Source organism: Patella vulgata, chromosome 3 (assembly GCF_932274485.2).
Source record: "Patella vulgata chromosome 3, xgPatVulg1.2, whole genome shotgun sequence".
Lineage (NCBI taxonomy): Eukaryota > Metazoa > Mollusca > Gastropoda > Patellidae > Patella > Patella vulgata.
The window spans coordinates 33,354,081-33,360,011 of record NC_065881.2 but is presented as its reverse complement, the minus strand read 5'-3'; the positions used below and the strand labels follow the sequence as shown (position 1 = coordinate 33,360,011).

At 36.0% G+C, this 5,931-nt stretch overlaps 1 long non-coding RNA gene across 1 annotated transcript; it reads right to left on the bottom strand.

Moving 5' to 3' along the window:
- Positions 1-1,222: 1,222 nt before the first annotated feature.
- LOC126816751 (uncharacterized) lies at positions 1,223-2,736 on the bottom strand. The gene is made up of 2 exons (XR_007678568.2): positions 2,139-2,736; positions 1,223-1,819 (listed from the first exon to the last, which is right to left on the bottom strand). It is a non-coding gene; the product is annotated as an uncharacterized LOC126816751 (long non-coding RNA).
- Between the last annotated feature and the right edge of the window lie 3,195 nt (positions 2,737-5,931).

Below are 5,931 nucleotides of genomic sequence, written 5' to 3'. Positions count from 1 at the left end.
ATTTATGATATATTTTAAACCAAGGAAGTGGCCTTTCTAAAAATAAAAAAAAACTAGATCTGCTAAGCAGATATTAAAGCTTTCATATTCACAGTCACTGTCACATGTCATAGAAATAATATGAACAGAAAAAAAAATCATTATAATGAGTAAAAATTTGGTGAAGTTAATTCGATTTTTCACTGGTAAATAATTAAATAGACAAGTGGCATAACTTGACCCGCATCCCATCAGCTATCCTGAAAAATGCTGGAAAAATTAAACAAGTAAATTGTGTTTAGTACTGGGTTAATTAAGACAGGCATATGCCTTTGCTATACAGGATGACATGAGGGAAATTTAGCTTGGGAGGTGTAGGCCTGCAGCCAAAATTTCTAGCTAGCTTAGAAACACAACTCCGCTACACGGTCTTCCATAAAAGAAAAACTATACATTTTTGGAAAGCTTATGATGCCAGGAAGACAAAATCTGGGAGTTCCAAGCAAAATGTTTGCAATTTATTGATTTAGGGCCAGATGAAATTCGTCAAAATTGTCAAATAAATGCTATTTGTGTACTAACAATTCTGAAGTTGACATAAAATTAAATAGTTGGTAAAACACCTCATGCCTTCATCCTTGGCAATGAATAGTTTATTGGACAGATTTTGATGTAAATAAAAATGCTCAAAACACAAATGTCATGGGTGAATAAAGAATTGTGGAAATCCATTAACGGTAAAAAAGAATTATCTCCCTTTCTGTCAAATGCCTGTAATTGATAGACTATCAGGTCTTGTATGAATCATAAGACCAGGTGTGGGCAAACAAGCCCAATAATTATTTTGTTTGTTGGATCTCAAGGGCCTGTTAGGGTTGGTTGTTGGATGTTTGCTCAGAAATTATCGCTTGTATGGAACATGCTAGAGTCGATTTGTAGCATATTCTAGCCAGGGGATATGTTTGACAGTAGTTGAGTGATATGCTTTTGAAATAATGGAGATCAGTAGCACTTTATAAGCATTGAACCACATGATTTTTTTCCACTAAGATAAACATTCTAAACCCACATACATGTTCCCTTTCAATTAGCCACTACAGTATTTTTACAACTGTAATGTAGCTGTGAACTACTATTTCGGATATGATTAATGGTCAAATTACAAACATACATGTAGATATAAGTTTAAAAAAATAATTGTGTATCTGGGCTGGAATGAAGGGAAAGGTTAGAAAACAGGATGAACAGTTGTGAAATTATTTATTAAAGTGAAACAATCATTGAAAATCAAAATTAAACAGTTACTCTGCACATCAAATGTCATCAAAGTTAATCTTCATTATCATCATCACTGTCACTAAATGTATTAACATCAAATTCGGTCTCTTTAACAGTTTTTTTTTCATTTTCACATTGACTACACATGCACAGGTCTGTACAAGAAAGGGGGGTTGGGATGGCCTAGAGTGCCGCGCTTCGACCTCTAGCTGGTCGGTCACCTCTGGCTTGTGGCTGTGGCTTTGATCCCAGGTGTGAGCGTATGTGGCATGGAGATAGAGGCGTCTTCTCAACCTCGTGGGTTTCCTCCGGGCACTCCGGTTTCCTCTCACTGCTAAAGACCCATACGCGCAAGCGAATTATTGAAATAAAATTGAAACCGTATGTTAGTCCCAAAATGACCTAGTTTGTGTTGAGTGGACGTTAAACCCCATTTCTCTCTCTCTCTCTCTCTCTCTGTACAAGACAACTTTGCTGGCCATTTATGATTCTTTCTCTTATGACATCTTCACAGAATATATTGTATGTGGTTTAATATTCGACGGAGGGCTAGTCATCTTTGCTGAAAAATATAAATAAACATATACATGTACACAATTAAAACAAAATTCTGGAGCTTGGTTTACTCTCATTAATTTCGTACAACAGAGGAAAAAGACACTTAAACAGGGGTTAACATCTTATTTTCATGCAGAAACCAGCTAATGAAGACAGGAAGGCATTAGCAGTACAAGGAGAGATAGAGAGGAGAATTGCGGTTTAACGTCCACTGGACAAAAACATAGTAATTTCAGGACTCACCCATGGTTCAGTTTTATTTGAATAATACCAGTGGCAAGAAGGCGGAGAATACAAATAAAAAAAACATCACAAATATTTACCTTTCTGATAACTGTCTAAGAAATTCAGTACATGTATATTGCCTATAACATTTTTGGTGATATCTGACCTCAATGGCCACACAATCTTGCCCTCTGATATGCCTTAAAATATCTTCATCCTCTTTCAATTCAGCAGCTTTCAACAGTTGGCCTACAAACAAATTTGCAAACAAATTATACACCATATAGCGTTGAATGTTGTTTGTGCTCAAGGGTGGGGGAGGGAATGTCACTTTGAGGCCTACATGTACATGTACCTGGCTGGTCAACTCTGGCATGCGGTTTAGTTCAGATCCTTTGTGTGAGCGGAAATGGTCTAGAGACAGATCGTCTTAGCAAGGCACCTACAAGTGGGCCAAGAAAATAAAAAACAAGTTAACTTCTCTATGTTTCATCCCTTGTGCAAGCAAATGTGCAACACTTTAACCAATGACTGTGCCAAATCAACAAATGGGGTAAAGGGCTTTAATGGCTAGCTTCATAACAATTTTACAGTGATTGCAGTAGCACTTCTGATTCCATTTACAACAAAAACAACAACACAATAATTAAAAACTGTAGGATGAATATATTTAATATTTATTAGTAATAATTATAAATTTAGTAAGTAACATAATATTAACATTAGGCCTACCTGAGCCTGTTTGGGTCTGAGTCTGTGTTAATACATCCTTCTTCCTATTTTCTCCAACAAGAAAAATCTGTCACGTTTTTTACTTATAATACACACAACAGGCAGCACCGATTTACTCTTTCTTTTTGCTTCAGGAGCGTAATTTGTTTGGAGAGCTAGGTCCCAGATCGTCTACACTCCCGCTATTCCCTGGTTGGATTGTAGCCGGGGATTTTAATTTTTCTTTATCTATACGATTACGGGCAGACCCAATTCGGAATTTGTCTGTAAAAGGCCTGTAGCATGTTGGGTGAAATCCAGTATCTTTTGGCGCGTCGATAAATTCCTTGTTTGATTATATCACCCGAAGTCGCCTGTTCAGCTATCCATTTCGCTCGCCCATCAAGTTTTAGCCATTCATGGGCACATTCACGGAATTTATCCCAGCGAGATTTTGTAAATAATTGTTCTCGTTCCTTTCTAAATCCTTGGTAATGAATAATACAGCGTAAATTTGATTTACGTTACGACAAAGTCTAACACTGTAAGTACCAAATAGTCATACGAGATATGTGCATCTCATCAAATTCAGCTTATACCACACCCACAATAATGTTACGGAGTCAGTGAGTTCAAGTTAGACAATACGCTGACCTTCCACTGACCATGCTTATAATATAAAATCTGTCAATGACAGCTGATTCATTGTTTAGTTTTTTATATGATATATTTAATATCAATAATATATGTATATGCATGCTTTATTTTACTTTACACGACCTCTAAAAATGCCCCAAATCGTAAAAATACGACTTTTTGGATTTCGATCTCCTTTTTTCGGCTACCCCGGACATTTTCAAAAAATGATACAATGATTTCACACAACAGGCCAGCTATTAGCCTCTCGATTGACAAGAGTTTCATCGCCCTCCATTCATTATAACCAATGTCATCGTGCCCTAAAGAATCAACAAATCAGCTTGCTTATCTCTGCTTACCCTAGGCAAAAAATGCTCATCTTTGAACTCAATCATGACATTGACCTAGTGAACGCCTACACCAAGTTTGAACATTCTAGCTTAATTAGAAGGAGAGTTCTTGTGTTCCAAAGTCCCGGCCCTTCAAATTGCTTCTATTTTTCATTTTCAATTCAAAATGGTGACCATCACGTGACCGAAATTAAAATTCTGATCCGATAGATTTTTAGACATTCCTTCTAGGATTCCGAAAATATGACGCCCGAGTCTGTAAGTAAAATAGCAAAAAAGCCTTTTTGATTTTTCACGTTTAAAGATGGTGGCACTTCCGGTTCGATCGACAAACTCCATATTTTGTGTACGAATCAGTAATTACTTGTCTAGTATCGAATTTTTTTTTTAGGTCATTCTGACCTATATTTCGACGATTTTTTTGAAAACTTTGATCCTTAATTTCACCAAGGGGAGATAATTTAGAAAATTTCCAAGGACATCATTGAAGTCGCATTGGCAAGATCTACTAACATTCTAAATTTCACGAAAATCGAACAACTATTAAAGAAGTTGTCAAATTGGTAATAACTTCCGGTTCGAAATGACAGCGACGAATTTTCGAAATGAAAAAATCCGAAATTGCAGATTTGAAGTAAATGTTTCAAGATACTCAAAGAAAAAAGAATTAGTAAAATAGGTCAAATAGTCACAAAGTTACAGCATTGTAGGTCAAATGCATTCCTTCGTAAAATTCGGTGATTTCGGATTCGTAAAACGTTTTGAAAATATATTTAATCAACAGCCACCACCCATTTTTGGGGGGATAGGTAAAAGTTTCAGAACGATCCTATGGTTAGATTCTGAGAAATCCGATTTGTGGACAAAACACAAAAAAAAAATAACAATAATAATCTTAACAGAAACAATAAGCTTTCATATGTAATATGAAAGCTTAATAAAGGAAAATATATTTCATACAATTGTTATACTGTTACTGTTATCGTGAAGAAACATGATTGTTTATTTAATGTTGTTTATGACAAACATGTAATCATGTACATTTTTTAAATAAGAACAATTATGCTACATGTATGAATAACTCTCAAAAATTATGTTTTCATCAATCCAAGTATTTTTTTATTTGTATTACTTGATTTATACTGAATAAAGATTACACAAACATACAAAATGGTGTTGGCTGTGTGACTGAATTCCTCGTTGAGAAGTGGTATCGGGTGTCCCATAGAGAAGAAGCAAACCCTCCTTGTGATACACTTGTGAACATTTTAAAAGACCCATTTCGCTGTGTTCCAGAAAAATCCCCATTATAGCTAGTGCATTACATGGTTGTTGTTGGGGGAAAGGTGGGTCTTTTCTATTGGCAATGATTTACTTTTTATAGGCCCACATTGAAATGTGGTCGTATATTGTCGTCGCCCCCCTTTTGCTGTTAATATCCGATTGACTTTAAATTTATACGCAGTGTTTAAGGTCATAAGACGAAGAAGCCTTTGATTTGCTCTGCCCAGGCAACGTTCCTGTGCTCCGATTGCCTTCAAATATGCACAGAATGTACCTTGGGATTCTAGCTATCACATATTAAAAATAGAAGAGTGTTGGATTCCGAGAACGTTCAAAATAAATTCAAAACCCGCCCCCAACAATCAAAGGTTTTTTGCTTAAAAAATTGCCGTATTTTATCGAATTTTTATTGTTCTTGATATCTGAGGATTTTTCTCAATTTAGTATGTGATAAATATCATCGCGGCGCAGCCAACCGCTAGAAATTCCAGAGATTTGGACCACCGGAATGATGCCTCAGCAGTCAAAAAAGGTCAAAATAGGCGATTTCGGTTTTTAGTGTCGATACATCGTTACGGTCATTTTAAAAAATTGTCTTTTAAGGATAATGTGTATAGTACCAGTACCTATCACATACGGAAGAGGCGATAAAATCTCTTTGCATTTGCAATTTCAAAATTAATTAAAACCAATATTAAATTCCGAAAATCGTTTTTTTGCTAAAACATTTTTTTTTTAATCGGATCAAAATGGGAGTAAGGCACAGAGTCCGGGGTGGTAATGGGCGTATTGTGTCCAAATTTCATGGTTTTCGGACAATCGGTGCCGGTGTCACGGCGAAATTCCACTTTTTTCCCCTCATGGAAGCCGTAAATTGACTTGAAGCCAGGGTCCTTGAAGTTGTACA